Source organism: Etheostoma spectabile, unplaced genomic scaffold, assembly GCF_008692095.1.
Source record: "Etheostoma spectabile isolate EspeVRDwgs_2016 unplaced genomic scaffold, UIUC_Espe_1.0 scaffold405, whole genome shotgun sequence".
Classification (NCBI taxonomy): Eukaryota; Metazoa; Chordata; class Actinopteri; order Perciformes; family Percidae; genus Etheostoma; species Etheostoma spectabile.
In genome coordinates, this window is record NW_022605604.1 from 342,329 (window position 1) to 358,057 (window position 15,729).

At 45.5% G+C, this 15,729-nt stretch overlaps 1 long non-coding RNA gene across 1 annotated transcript in view; it reads right to left on the reverse strand.

The window, feature by feature from the left end:
* Positions 1-1,535: 1,535 nt before the first annotated feature.
* The window catches only part of LOC116686618 (uncharacterized), a 17,012-nt gene continuing 2,818 nt past the window's right edge, over positions 1,536-15,729 (reverse strand). Inside the window, exons 4-5 of the long non-coding RNA XR_004331313.1 lie at positions 2,156-2,241; positions 1,536-1,612 (exon numbers count right to left, since the gene is read on the reverse strand). This is a non-coding gene — a long non-coding RNA (uncharacterized LOC116686618). The remainder of the gene's footprint in view (positions 1,613-2,155; positions 2,242-15,729) is intronic.

The following is a 15,729-nucleotide window of genomic DNA, read 5'->3' on the forward strand; positions in this document are numbered from 1 at the left end:
AGTAAAACTAGTAAGGTGGTGGTGGTGGAAACTAAAAAAAGATAATAATGCATTGATAATGTCAAATGTCAAAAAAAGGGTGTGTTGACCCGGGAGGACACACAGGAGTTAAATGGGTACAACATAGACAAGATGGAGGGTTGTGTCTACAGTCCATCTGTTTTTTAACATTATAGGCTGCAGGATGTACTTAAAAAATGTAATTTTATGAATGCAAAATGTGTCTAAATTTGCCAATAATTTAGCAAATTAATGGCATTGTGTTTCATGGTTGGAGGAATCAAGGTTGGAAAAAAAAATCAGAGTCCATTATTTCCCCAACGTCATTCATCTCAAGATGTGTCAACAGATCAAGATGTGAAATTTAAATCTATCTAATTAGCATAAAGCTGCATTTTCAGGACTACAATCATAGGACTACAATCATAGGACTACAACCACAGGACCCAATAAATGAATGGATAGGGGTGTCAGTAGCTCAGCCTGTATGGATGATTGGGTTGGGAACTGAACGGTTGCTGGTTCAAGTCCCTGTAGGGAGTGTGGACTGGTAGCTGGAGAGATGCCAGTTCACCTCCTGGGCACTGAGCAAGGCACGTTGCTTTTGAATATAAATCAAAATGACAGGTGATCACAGTTGTTTTCACAGGTGGTTCCTGTCTGTTGCTACACAGAGCTGGCCGCCTCCTCCTCCACCTCCTCTGATTGGTTCAGCCTCCTGTCACTCACAGACCTCCAAACACCTGCACACACAGAGGAAGACCACCTGTCTCATTAGTTTAGTTTGCGTGTGTGTTCGTGCGTGTGTGCATGTGTATCTGCGTGTGTGTTTTTGTGTATGCCTGCGTGTGTGTGTATGTGTGTGTGTGTGTGTGTGTGTGCATGTGTGTGTGTGCCAGTGTGTGTGTGTGTGCCTGCGTGTGTGTTTGTGCGTGTGCGTGTATGTTTGCCTGCGTGTGTATCTGCGTGTGGTGTGTGTGTGTGTGTGTGTGGGTGTTTGTATGCCTGCGTGTGTATCTGCGTGTGTGGTGTGTGTGTGTGTATGCCTTCGTGGTATCTGCGTGTGTGTGTGTGTGTATGCCTGTGTGTGTATCTGCGTGTGTGTGTGTGTGCGTGTGTGTGTTGTGTGTATGCCCGCTGTGGTATCTGCGTGTGTGTGTGTGTGTATGCCGCTGTGTGTTCTGCGTGTGCTGTGGTGTGTGTGGTGTATGCCTGCTGTGTATCTGCGGTGTGTTGTGGTGTGTCTGCTCGTGGTTATCTGCGTGTGTGTATGCCTGCGTGTTGTATCTGCGTGTGTGTTGTGTGTGGTGTATGCCTGCGTGTGTATCTGCGTGTGGGTGTGTGGTTTGTGTGTGTGTGTTGTGTGCCTGTGTGTTGTGTGTGTGTTGGTGTGTTGTTGTGCGTGCGTGTGTGTGTTGTTATCTGTGTGTGTGTGTGTGTGGTGTGTGTGGGTGTGTGTATCTGTGTGTGGTGTGTTGTGTGTGTTGTGTGTGCGTGTGTGTGTGTACTGACTGTAAGCAGCAGTCAGCAGCATTGCGGGGATGAAGACGATGAAGGAGACTCTCACGGTGTTTCCGATGAAGACGAGCGGACGGTTTTCCTGCTCAGACGACTGTCAACAAACAAACAAACAAACAAACAAACAGCTGTTAACAACAATAACATCCAGGTAAGAAAACAGGTGATCACAAGTTCTTAACATCAAACATAGAGTTTTATTACATGTTGCCTCTCTAGTCTAGTCTGTAGAGAGTTGGGAAGCGGAGGGTTGCCGGTTCAAGTCCCCATTCGGACCACATCCCCATCGTAGCTTCTGCGTGACGTCATCCAAGTGACTTTGAAGTGTGAAGTCTTACGTGTTTTCACAGTCTTATACAACAGTTTCACACAAACTGAGACTTTCTTGACTTTCACCATGTGTGTGATTCATGGCTCAATTCAAACAGGATCAAAAGATATTATATTATAATACCATCATTTTCCGAATTACGGTCCCACGGCGGTCCATCGGAAGGGGCGGGACTTTGACTCTTAATGATATTAGTTGGATTTAGTAAATTAAACCACTATCCTAAAGGATTCAACACATCCTTTATCTCCGGTATTATCACTAATAACAACAGTAATGCGTATAACTTGGGTTAGTGACTGTCACCTGAACCAGCGCCACCACTGGCCCTGTGATGTTGCCCGCTGTGACTTCACTTCCTGTCTCCGTCGTCACGTCTCCTGTGCTGTAACCTGCCAATCCGATGGAAAAGAGTTTCAAAATAAAGTTCTGAATACAGGAACAGAGTTTCTACCAGTTATCATGTTAACGAAGCTTCCAGGTCTGAAAAGTGAACCCAAAGCTGAAGCTCCTTAAAGCTGCATTCTCTCTAACGTCCAGCAGGGGGAGACTCCTTAAAGCTGCATTCTCTCTAACGTCCAGCAGGGGGAGACTCCTTAAAGCTGCATTCTCTCTAACTTCCAGCAGGGGGAGACCCCTTACAGCTGCATTCTCTCTAACGTCCAGCAGGGGGAGACTCCTTAAAGCTGCATTCTCTCTAACGTCCAGCAGGGGGAGACTCCTTGAAGCTGCATTCTCTCTAACTTCCAGCAGGGGGAGACTCCTTGAAGCTGCATTCTCTCTAACTTCCAGCAGGGAGACTCCTTGAAGCTGCATTCTCTCTAACTTCCCGCCGGGGAGACCCTTAAAGCTGTATTCTCTCTAACGTCCCGCAGGGAGACTCCTTAAAGCTGTATCTCTCTAACTTCCAGCAGGGGGAGACCCCTTACAGCTGCATTCTCTCTAACGTCCAGCAGGGGGAGACTCCTTAAAGCTGCATTCTCTCTAACGTCCAGCAGGGGGAGACTCCTTAAAGCTGTATTCTCTCTAACTTCCAGCAGGGGGAGACCCCTTACAGCTGCATTCTCTCTAACGTCCAGCAGGGGGAGACCCCTTAAAGCTGCATTCTCTCTAACGTCCAGCAGGGGGAGACTCCTTAAAGCTGCATTCTCTCTAACGTCCAGCAGGGGGAGACCCCTTAAAGCTGCATTATATCTGATCTCCTGCAGGGGGAGACTCCTTAAAGCTGCATTATATCTGATCTCCTGCAGGGGGAGACTCCTTAGCTGCATGATATCTGATCTCCTGCAGGGGAACCCCTTAAAGCTGCATTATATCTGATCTCCTGCGGGGGGGGGGGGGGGGGGAGACTCCTTAAACCTGGTGTTGTCTTCCCGTTAAAATTTAAAATCAACACTTTTGTTAGGCTTTCTATAAATGGTTTTCAACTTTTTCTTACATGTTCAACACTTCGTAACGCAACTTAACTTTAGTATTTTGGAAATTATGGTCAATAAACCTCAACTGATGACAACAGAGGAACAACATGAAGACACATGAAGACAACATGAGGACACATGAGGACAACATAGAAAACTGAAGACAACAGGAGACAACATAGCACAACATGAGGAAAACATGAAGACACATGAAACAACATGAGGACAACATGAGACACATGAAACACATAGGACAACATAGGACACATGAAGACAACATGAGGACAACAATAGGACAACTGAGAATACAACATGAGACAACATGAAGACAACATGAGACAACATTGAGACAACATTGGGACAACATGAGGACAACATGAGGACAACATGAGGACAACATGAGGACAACATGAAGACACATGAAGGCAACGTGAAGGCAACGTGAGGACAACATGAGGACAACACAGGGACCACACGAGGACAACACGGGGACAACACGGGGACAACATGAGGGCAACATGAGGACAACACAGGGACACATGGGGACAACATGAGCACATGAGGCAACTGAGGACAACATGGGGACAACATGAGGACAACACTGGGACAACATGAGGACAACATGATGACAACACGGGGCATACACGGGACAACATGAGCAACATGAGGACACATGGGACCACATGAGGACACAGGGACCACATAGCAAACATGAAGAACAACACAAGGCACCGGGACAATAATGGGGCACATGAGGAACAACACTGAGGACAACGTGAGAACAACATGAAGCACCATGAGGAACACAGGAGGACAACATGAGGACAACATGAAGACAACAGAAGACAACATGAGGACCAACATGAGGGCAACATGAGGACAACATGAGACAACATGGGACAACATGAAGGCAACGAGACAACATGGGACACATGGAGGACAACATGAAGACAACATGAGGACACAGAGGGCAACATGAGGACAACATGAGGACACACGGGACAACACAGCAACACGAGGAACACGGGGACAAATGAGGACAACATGAGGACAACTGAAGACAACACAAGGCAACACGTGGACAATATGAGGGCAACATGAACACAGAGGACAACTAGGACAACATGAAGGCAACGAGGACAACAGGAGACAACATGAAGACAACATGAAGACAACTGAGGACAACATGAGGACACCATGAGGGTTAAAGCTGCATTCATCCAGTCTTTGGTTTGCCCAATAGACGAGCTGTGAGTCCTGTACTCATCCTGGTGTGTGGTGCGTTCAGGTTCCGTCATCCTCGCTGTCGGATGCGTCAGAGCCACAAGCGAGCTGCAGGCGGCAATGAAAACAGATAAAACATATCATCATCATGGTGAAGCTGACAGAACCGTTGAAGGATGTTGGACGTACGGGTGACGATGATAGAGGACGCTGGAGATCTGGTCGTGAACAGACCGGAGACCTGGACCCGCAGTGATAGAACCAGAGTCAGACGGTCCGAGGGGAAGATGGACAGGGAGAACAAGACCGAGTAACTGCAGACAGGATGATCAGAGATTGTTGTATGTTGTGTGTGTGTGTGTGTGTGTGGTGTGTGTGTGTGAGAGAGAGAGTGTGGTGTAATGTGTGTGTTTGTGTGTGTGTGTATGTTTGTGTGTGTAGTGTGTTATATGTCTTTGTTGTTGTGTGTGTTTGTTGTGGGTTTGTGTGTGTGGTGTTTGCGTGGTGTGCATGTGTGTGTGCGTGTCTGTGTGTTGTTGTTGTGGTGTGTATGTATTGGTGTTGTTTGTGTATGTGTGTGTGTTGTGTGTGTGTGTGTGTGGTGGTGAGGTGAGTGTGTATATGTGTGTGTGTGTGTGTGTGTGTGTGTGTTGTGTGTGTTTGTGTGTGGTGTGTGTGTGTGGTATGTGTTGTGTGTTTTGTGTGTGTGTGTGTGTGTATGTGTGGTGTGTGTATGTGTGTATATTGTCTTTGTGTTTGTGTGTGGTGTGGGTTTGTGTGTGTGTGTGTGTGTGTGGTAGTGTCTGTGTTGTGGTGTTGGTGTGTTGTGTGTGTGTGTGTTGTGTAGTAGTGTTTGTGTATGTTGTGTGTGTGTGTGTGTGGTGGAGAGTGAGTGTGTTATATGTGTGTGTTGTGTGTGTGTGTATGTGTTGTGTGGGGTGTGGTGTGTGTGTGTGTATGTGTTTGTTGTGTGTGTGTGTGTATGTGTTGTGTGTGTATGGTGTATATTTCTTTGTGTTGTGTGTGTGTGTGTGGGTTGGTGTGTGGTGTGTGTGGCCGTGTGTGCATGTGTGTGTGTGGGTGTGCGTGTCTGTGTGTTGTGTGTTGTGTGTATGTGCATAAATAGCAATAGTAATGTAGCTAAGCAGCAGTGAACCATAAACTAATATAGGCTATTATATAGAATTATATAATATATATATATATATATATATATGATATATATTATATATATACGTAACCTCGTACCTGTGTGACTTCTGTATGTCCCTGATCTCCGGCGGCGTTGATCACCGTGTTGTGGCAGGTGAACAGGGACGGCTCGCCCCTCCCCCCACCACACCTCCACCCCCCGCTGACTCACCCCTCGGAGGCTGCACGGCAGCGTACCCCCTCCTGGCCACGCCCACCACCGTCTCACTGGTGACCCCCCCCACGCCGGCTGTCCTGGAAAAAACATAGACAGTAGATAAATCTTTTAGTTTAACATGAGCCCCAAATCACCATCACCAAACCCACCAGACTCCATGTAAATAATCCTACTTTTATCATCAAAAAACACACTTCATCAAAGTGGACAGAAACTAAATAAAACTACCAAAAGCCGTCTTGGTTCATCTGGTCTGGTTGGAATAAACTCTTAATTCACCCATTTCCATGTGGAGATATGCTGCTCTATACACTCTAAAAGTAGTGATTATTCACATGGATTCTGGTGGAGATATGCTGCTCTATACACCTACAATATGATATTTACATGGATTCGTGAGATATCTGCTTATACACGCTAAAAGTAGTGATTTTTACATGGAGTCTGGTGAGATATGGCTCAATACACGCTAAAAGTAGTGATTATTTACATGGAGTCGGTGGAGATATGCTGCTCTATACCTAAAAGTGCGTGATTATTTACATGGAGTCTGGTGGAGATATGCTGCTCTATACACGCTAAAGTAGTGATTATTCACATGGATTCTGGTGGAGATATGCTGCTCATACACACTAAAAGTAGTGATTATTTACATGGAGTCGGTGGAGATATGCTGCTCTATACACGCTAGAGTGATTATTTACATGGAGTCCTGTGGGAATATGATGCTCTATACATGCTAAAAGTAGTGAGTATTTACATGGAGTCTGGTGAGATATGCTGCTCTATACATGTAAAATAGTGATTATTTCATGGAGTCTGGTGGAGATATGCTGCTCTATACATGCTAAAAGTAAGTGATTATTTACATGGAGTCTGGTGAGATATGCTGCTCTATACATCCTAAAAGTAGTGATTATTTACATGGAGTCTGGTGTGAGTATGCTGCTCTATCCACGCTAAAGTAGTGATATTTACATGGAGTCTGGTGGAGATATGCTGCTCTATACACCTAAAAGTATTGAATTTACATGGAGTCTGGTGAGATATGCTTCTCTACCACGCTAAAAGTAGTGATTATTTTACTGGAGTCTGGTGGAGATATGCTGCTCTATACACGCTAAAAGTAGTGATTATTTACCTGAGTCTGTGGAGATATGCTGTCTATACTGCTAAAAGTAGTGATTATTACATGAGTCTGGTGGAGATATGCTGCTCTTACATCTAAAGTAGTGATTATTTTACATGGAGTCTGGTGGAGATATTCTGCCCTATACATGCTAAAGTAGTGTTATTTACATGGAGTCTGGTGGAGAAATGCTGCTCTATACTACTAAAGTATGGGATTATTCATGGAGTCTGGTGGAGATATGCTGCTCTATACACGCTAAAAGTAGTGATTATTTCATGGAGTCTGGTAGATTGCGTTATCACGCTAAAAGTAGTGATTATTTACTGGAGTCTGGTGGTTTGGTGATGGTGTTTCTGTTTCATGTTAAACTAAAAGGATCTTCCTCTTTAACTAAGATCAATCTCTGTAGGGATCCTTTCCATAATGTCAACAGAGTAAATAAACCACACACACACACACACACACACAACACACACACACACACACACACACACACACACCCACACACAATGGTAGTACAAGCTTCTGACCACCTGTGAGGACGCGACCAGGTGAAGGTGTGAAGAAGCCACGGCAGCATGTGTTGTGTTCTCCGCAGACAGACGGACACACAGACACTCACACACCACACCACACCACACACACACACACACACACACACAACCCACACACAACCCACACCACACACACACACACACACACACACACACACACACACACACACGGAACGTTGGACAGACGACTCCTGATTCTACTTCCTGTTTCCATCCATCCTGATATTAATAGACAGACAGAAGTTGCAAACATGCCTAAGTCATAAAAACTATTCAACACGGCGTCTAAGGAAGAGAACATGTGGGTCTTTGTTTGTTGTTGAAATACCTACACAATATAACACTTATTATTTCAAATTCTACACTCCGTTTTGTTGTTTTCCTACATTTCTGTCACTTTTTTCTCAAAAACATGAAATTACATGAAAATTGTGAACTTATCAGTTTTTAACATCGAGAGCGTCGTATGGAACCATCCACGTCATCATCATTATTATGTTTTTTAATTTGATTTGTGAAACCCAAATTTCTGATTTAGAAACTTTCTGAAAAGGGGTTCAACTGAGCCCGAGGACACCAGGAGGTTAACATGCTCATTGGGGGGGGGGTCACCAGACGCCTACCCTCATGTTGTCCTTGGGTCACATTGACCCGTTTTCAGTTCTTCTTCGTTGTTTTTTGTCACAAAAAATGGGCGTCGAATAAGCGAGAAAAACAACCAACAACAAAACCTATCAAAATACTTTGGAAAAAAACACCCAACATTGAAAAAAGTGACACAAATTGTAAAAAGCGATAATAATGTTGAAAAAGTGACCATTGTTGACGGGAAGACAACACAAGGGTTGAGCCACGATACAGGTTGTATTCTAATTTTAAATCTATTGCAATATTCTGCGATGTATTGCAATTTAATAACCTTCTTTTTTTGCAAATTCTGATTTTTCCCAATTTCAACGACGTCCCCAAAGGAAACTCTCACATCTGTTCCATCCAACACATATATATAAATATAATAAATATATAATAAAAGATCCATACTGGTGCCTGTATATGATGCATTATCGCCACTGAAAATAGTCAATACTACCTGCATCGATTCCCCCCCCCCCAGGTTAGCCTGCTTCATTTCGCACATGCTCAGTTGTACATCTCACACAGAGCATGACTGTGCTTGTGTATGAACACACTTTACAAACATATTAGTCTATATATTTTTTACAGTGGTAAATGCAAAGATATTAATAAATAAGAACTTATACTTTGGATTTTTATCAGAAACGGCTTCATTGGTTGAGTAAGATGAACACGGAACTTGAGTCCGGCTTTGATCAAGTAACGTTAACATGCCCGTTTGACTACTATGTACAGATATAAGTTGTGTATAAATAACGTGTTTACACGCGTACATGTACATAAGTTACACACACACACACACACACTGCACCAGATCTCTGAAGATTATACAGTGAGACAGTAGATGGCGCCAACGTTCAATTAATGTACAGTGCACGTCACATGAACTGATGTAGTCTCAGCATCTCTTAGATAGAGAGACAGACAACAGACAGAGCAGACAGGGAGACGAGACAGTAAGAGAGAGACAGGGAGAGACAGGTAGACAAGAGACAGACAGAGAGAGACAGGGAGAGAGGAGCAGACAGGGAGACAGACAGGGAGACAGAGAGACAGGGAGAGAGAGAGAGAGAGACAGAGAACAGAACAGACAGGGAGACCGAGAACAGGGAGAGAGAGAGACAGACAGACAGGGAGACAGACAGGAGAGCAGAGAGACAGACAGGGGAAGAGACAGGGAAGGAGAGAGCAGAGAAAGACAGGGAACAGACAGGGAGAAGAGAGACAGGGAGAGATGAGAAGAAGACCAGGAGACGACGGTAGACAGAGAGACAGACTGAAGAGACAGGGATAGAGAGAGACAGCCAGACGACAGGAGACAGACAGGAGAGAGAGAGACAGGAGAAAGAACAGACAGACAGAGAAAGAGACAGAAGGAGAGAAGACAGTGAGACAAACAGGGAGAGACAGGGAAGAGAGAGACAGGAGAAGAGAGACAGAGAGACAGGAGAGACAGGAGACGACAGGGAAGAGAGCGAGAACAAGAGAGAGAGACAGGGATAGAAAGAGACAGAGAGAGAGAGAGACAGAGAGAGCAGACAGAGAGAGAAGAGACAGGAGAGATACACAGAGAGAGAGAGACAGAGGAGAACCAGACAGGAGAGAGAGAGAATACAGGATAGATAGAGAGAGAGAGAGATCGAGAGAGCAGGAGAAGAGAGAGGAGATAGAGGCGAGAGAGTACAGGTGAGACAGAGCAGGGCGTAGAGAGAGAGAGAGAGGAGAGAGACAGGTCGACAGAACAGGGAGAGAGAGAGAGAGAGAGAGAGACGGGAGACAGACAGGGAGAGAGAGAACAAGAAGGACACGACAGGGGAGAGAGAGAAGAGAGAGGAGAATTTCATAAGATGTCCAGGGCATTCCGGTTCCTATAGTCCCAAAGGAATGAAGCATCTCTGGTCAAATAAAGTCATCAGAGTCCTGCGCACGCTGAATAATTTCAATTTCCCCAAAAAGTTAAGGCCCAGCAGCGTCTCCTCGTCTCATTCAACAGCGAAAACACTGGGGGTCAAAGGTCAGCTGTTCTTGGCGGCCATCTTCTCTGATATGATTCTGCACCACATTCCTTCTCTAATCACATTCCTCATGGAAGTGTAAATATATCACATATTTGTACAACATATTAAACTCCCTGATCATAATCATAAAGGTTACGTGTGAGCTCCCATCATGCATCTTGTTGTGGTAGAATTATCTGCCTGCCTGCAGACTCTAATGTTTTGGGTTTAAATTAAATCAGATTTGTTATGTCAGATGTTTTTACTCGTTAATAGCAGTGCTGGTTGAGCTGCAGTCACAGTTTGAGACTACGCTCCTTGTTCAGATTTTAAAAAGTTTTTTTTTAAACAAACAAAAATACGTAGTGTTAATTAGTGAACTTTAAACCAGAAACAGCCAAGAAATCGCTACCACCCACCAGACTCCATGTAAATAATCACCGCTTTTATCATCGTAAAACACACTTCATTCATATCCTGTTCTAAACCACCTACAAGTAGTGATATTACAGGATTCTGGTGGAGATATGCTCTCTATACATGCTAAAAGTAGTGATTATTTACATGGAGTCTGGTGGAGATAGCTGCTCTATACACGTCTAAAAGTAGTGATTATTTCATGGAGATCTGGTGGAGATATGGCGCTCTATACACGCTAAAAGTAGTGATTATTTACATGGATTCTGGTGGAGATATGCTGCTGCTATACACGCTAAAAGTAGTGATATTTACATGGAGCTGGTGGAGATATGCTGCTCTATACACGCTAAAAGTAGTGATTATTTATATGGAGGTCTGGCTAGCTGTTTTGCCCTGTTGCTAGTCTTTGTGCTAAGCTAACCGCATGCTAACTCCTACTCTGTTTCTGTTTTCAGTCGTGAAGGCCATAACGTGACTGTGTATGTGTGTGGGTGTCTGTATGCGTGTGTGTGTTTGTGTGTGTATGTGTGTGTGTCTGTATGTGTGTGTGTTTGTGTGTCTGTGTGTGTGAATACTAAACAGCACTCAGCTGTAATTTGTATTTCTGAACATCATGTAACAACAAACAACATCCAGAGAACAAACCTCCTGCTGGTAAGGGTGTGTGTGTGTGTTGTGTTTGTGTGTGTGTGTGTGTGTGTGTGGTGGTGTGTGGTGTGTGTTTGTGTGTGTGTGTGTTTGTGTGGTGTGGGTTGTGGTTGTGTGTGTGGGGGGGGGGGGGGTGGAGGGGTGTTAACCACTCAGAGAGAGAAGAAGAAGAGTCAGGATGGCTCGGCCTACTGAGACCACGAAGTTCCAAACTGACACGTTGGTACACGCTGATGTCATTTTTATCGGCTGTTACCATGACGACCGCCGTCTCCGTCACCACCTAGCGTGACCCCCCCGACCCAGATAATGGTGATTGCTCGGTTAGAGATCACAGAGTAACACACTATCCATGGTGAGATCGTTTTAGTTCAGCCCCAAAATCACCATCACCCAACCCACCAGACGCCTTGGCAAAAAGCACTTTTAGCCAGTCTGTGTCTGTGTGTGTGTGAGTGTGTATTTGTGTGTGTCTGTGTGTGTGTGTGTCAGTGTGTATCTGTGTATGTGTGTGTGTGTTGTGTGTGTGTCTGTGTGTGTAACCCTGTATGTGTGTGTGTGGTTGTGTGTGTGTGTGTGGTATGTGTGTGTGTGTTTTTGTGTGTGTGTTTTTGTGTGTGTGTGTGTGGTGTGTGGTGTGTTTGTGTGTGTTACCGCCCTGGTTGTGTGTGTTTGTGTGTGTTGTGTATGTGTATGTGTATGTGTTGTGTGTTGTGTGTGTCTGTGTGTGTAACCTGATGTGTGTGTGTGGTTGTGTGTGTGTGTGTGTGTATGTGTGTGTGTGTCTGTGTGTGTCTGTGTGTGTGTGTGGTTGTTGTGTGTGTCTGTGTTTGTCTGTGTGTGTGTGTATGTGCGTGTCTGTGTGTGTGTGTGTGTCTGTGTGTTGTGTGTGGTTGTGTGTGTGTTTTGTGTGTGGTGTGTGTGTGGGGGTGTGTGGTGGTGTGTGTGTGTCGTGTTGTGTGTGTGTGTGGTTGTGTGTGTGTCTGTGGTGGTGTGTGTGTGTGTGTGTGTCTGTGTGTGTTACCTTTTGTGTGTTGGTTGTGCTTGTGTGTGATGTGTTGTGTGTGTGTGTGGTGTGTGGTTGTGTGTGTGTCGTGTGTGGTGCTGTCGTGTGTGTGTGCCTGTGTGTGTGCGTGTCTGTGTGTGTTACCGTGTGTGATGTGTGTGTGCTGTGTCTGTGTGTGTGTGTGTGTGTGGGTTGTGTGTGTGGTGTGTGAGTGTGTGTATGTGTTGTGTGTGGTTGTGTGTTGGTCTGTGTGTGTACCCTGTGTGTGTGTGTGTGTGGTTGTGTGCGTGGTTGTGTGAGTGTGTGTCTGTGTGTGTCTGTTTGTGGTGTGGTGTGTGTGTGTGTGTGTGGTGTGTGTGTGCTGTGGGTGACTGTGTGCTGTCTGTGTTTACGTGTTTATTGTGTCGTGTGTGTGTTGTGTGTGTCGATGTGTGTGTGTGGTCTGTGTGTGTTACCCGGTTGTGTGTGTGTGTGTGCGTGGTTTGGTGTTGTGTGTGTGTGATGTCTGTGTGTGTCGGTGTGGTGTGTGTGGGTTGTGGTTGTGTGTGTGCTGGTTGTGTGTGCGTGTGTGTGTCCTGGTGTGGTGTGGGTGTGGTGTGTGGTGTGTGTGTGTCTATGTTACCCTGTGAGTGAGTGTGGTGTGGTGTTTGTGTCTATTGTGTTGTGTGTTGTGTGTTACGGATGTTTGATGAGTGTGTGGTGTGTGTGGTGTTTGTGTGTGTGTTGTCTGTGTGTGTGTGTGTGTGTGTGTGTGTGTCAGAGCTGTTATTTCCACAGGTCGTGTGAATTAACCGACGTTTTAATAAACCCTTGAATGCTATCGAGTGCTTTAGCCTGACATTAGCAGCGGCTAATTAGCGGCATTAGCTGAGCACCTGTTCTCGTTAGCATAATTAGCATCTTGACGCAGTTAAGCAGGACAGGACGCTCGCCTCAAATGACGCTCTCAGCGCGAATGAGTCGAGAGCCACATTCACTCGACGACCTCATTAGCAACTAAATTAGCATAACAAATTAGCATGAGGCGGACGGGGGATTTCGAGAGGCTGCCCGGCGTTAGCTCGGATGCTATTGAGCTCGAGTGGATCAATAAGTTCAATGAATAAAGAGATTGGGAGAGAAGTGGAGGACATCATCAGCCGTTTTCCATGGCAACAGACCGAAGCCAGTGGACACACACAGAGACAGATTCATTTCTGATGAAATGGATCGGATCGGTTGACCACCCTCAGGCCCCGGGACCACATGGCCCCGGACCCTCTAGTAACCCGACCCATAAAGGAGTTTTAAGACCGATATGTTTGGTTATTTAAAAATCCATGTGCCGATATACTGTTATTTTTAAAAAAGAATCCAGAAACGCTTTACAAAACATACGACCCTTTAGACCCCTATGATCCACATAGAACCCTATAGATCCCCTTTAGACCCCTAGTAGATGCACATTGACCCCATATAGATCCCTATAGACCCCTTAAAATCCTTATAAATCACCTCTAGGAACCCCATAAACCCCTAAACCATAGTAGCTCAGTCCATAGGGAGTTGGCTTGGGAACCGAGGGTCATCTGGTTCAAATCCCCGTATGGACCCAAAAAGTTGGGCGTGGATTGGTGGCGAGGATGCCATTCACCTCCTGGGCACTGCCAGGTGCCCTTGAGCAGGCACGTACCCCCGACCGCTCAGGGCGCTGTTCAGCTGGCACCCACTCACTCTGACATCTCTCCTGTATAGTGCTAGTATAGGTCCTGCATGTGTGTGTATTTCAGGCCTGTGTGTGAGTACTAAAAAAGTGTTACACAAGTGCAGTACAGTAATTTCCCCCCCATTGGGACTAATAACAAATTATCTTATCTTATAGTCCCTTTATGTCCAGATCACCTTTATCCCCTTGTAGGTCCCCTTTAGACCCATATAGATCCCCTATAGACCCCTAGAGACCCCTTTAAATCCTTATAATCACCTTTAGAACCCCATAAACCCCTTAAGACCACTATAGATCCCTTTATATCCAGATCACCTTATACCCCTGTAGATCCAAATTAGACCAATACAGACCTCTTTAAATCCCTATGGATCACCTTTAAACCCCTATAGACCCCTACAGACCCCTACAGACCCCTACAACCCATATATACCCCTACAGACCCCTACAGACCCATATAGACCCCTACAGACCCCTACAGACCCATATAGACCACTACAGACCCCTACAGACCCTACAGACCCCTACAGCCCAATAGACCCCTACAGACCCCTACAGACCCCGTACAGGACCCATATAGACCACTACTGACCCTACATGACCCCTCAGACCCATATACGACCCCTACAGACCCTTATAGACCCCCACAGACCCCCTTTAGAGCGATAAAGGCCCTAAAGGAGACTGCAGGAGGATTTCATGCTGCCTAGTCTTCGTTTATTCACCTCGGATGTTTGAGCTCTTTGAGCTGCTGTCTGTGTTCACGGCTCAGAGACCGGATCCTCTTAAGAGACCGGATCCTCTTAAGAGACCGGATCCTCTTAGAAGACTGAAGGACGTGAGGACGGAGCTGCTGTGGACCAAAAGGAAACGTTCACTTCAACGCTGTGTCTGCTGCGAAGCTTGTAACTTGAACCTCAAGTGCGAGTCTCTGAAGGACTGATTTCACATAAACCTCTTTTTTCCAGCAGATTATGTTCTTGATTGGTGTTGTTTTAGATTATGTTGATTGTAGTGGAAGTGTGTTTATGTTGTAGTTATTTATTGAAGGTGAGTTGTGTTGTTGAGGAGGAGGGGGGGGAGATGGTGAAATACATAAATGTCATATTTCCCTCAAGTTTTTTTCAAGTACACTCACACACACACACACAGCACATCACATCAACACACACACACACATGCATTTCCGTCACAGGTCACACAATATCTCACCACATTGTCACTTGCACACACACACACACACACACACACACCATTCCACACACTCTCTCACACCTTGTCAACACACACACCCCCACACACACACACCACACACACACACACCCACCACACAAACACACACCAGCCCACACACCGCACACCCCTTCACACACAACACTTCACACTTGTCACACACACCACACACACCCACATTCACGACACTCTGCTCACACACACACACATTCACCCACCAACACTTTCACACACATTGTTACACACACCCACCCACACACATTCACACGCACAGTCACACAATCTCACACTTGTCCCATGCACACACACACACACAACACATTCACACACGAACACATTCACACACTCTCACACACCGCACACACACACGACACACGACCCACACACACACACACATTCTTTGGTGTTTTTTTCTGGTTTCGATGACATACTAAACGCTTCTTCTCTCTCTAACAATGACACAAATAATAATAAAAATGTCAGTTGGGGGGATTCGGGAAACCACGTTTTTCAACCGATATCGATACTTTACTTGGGC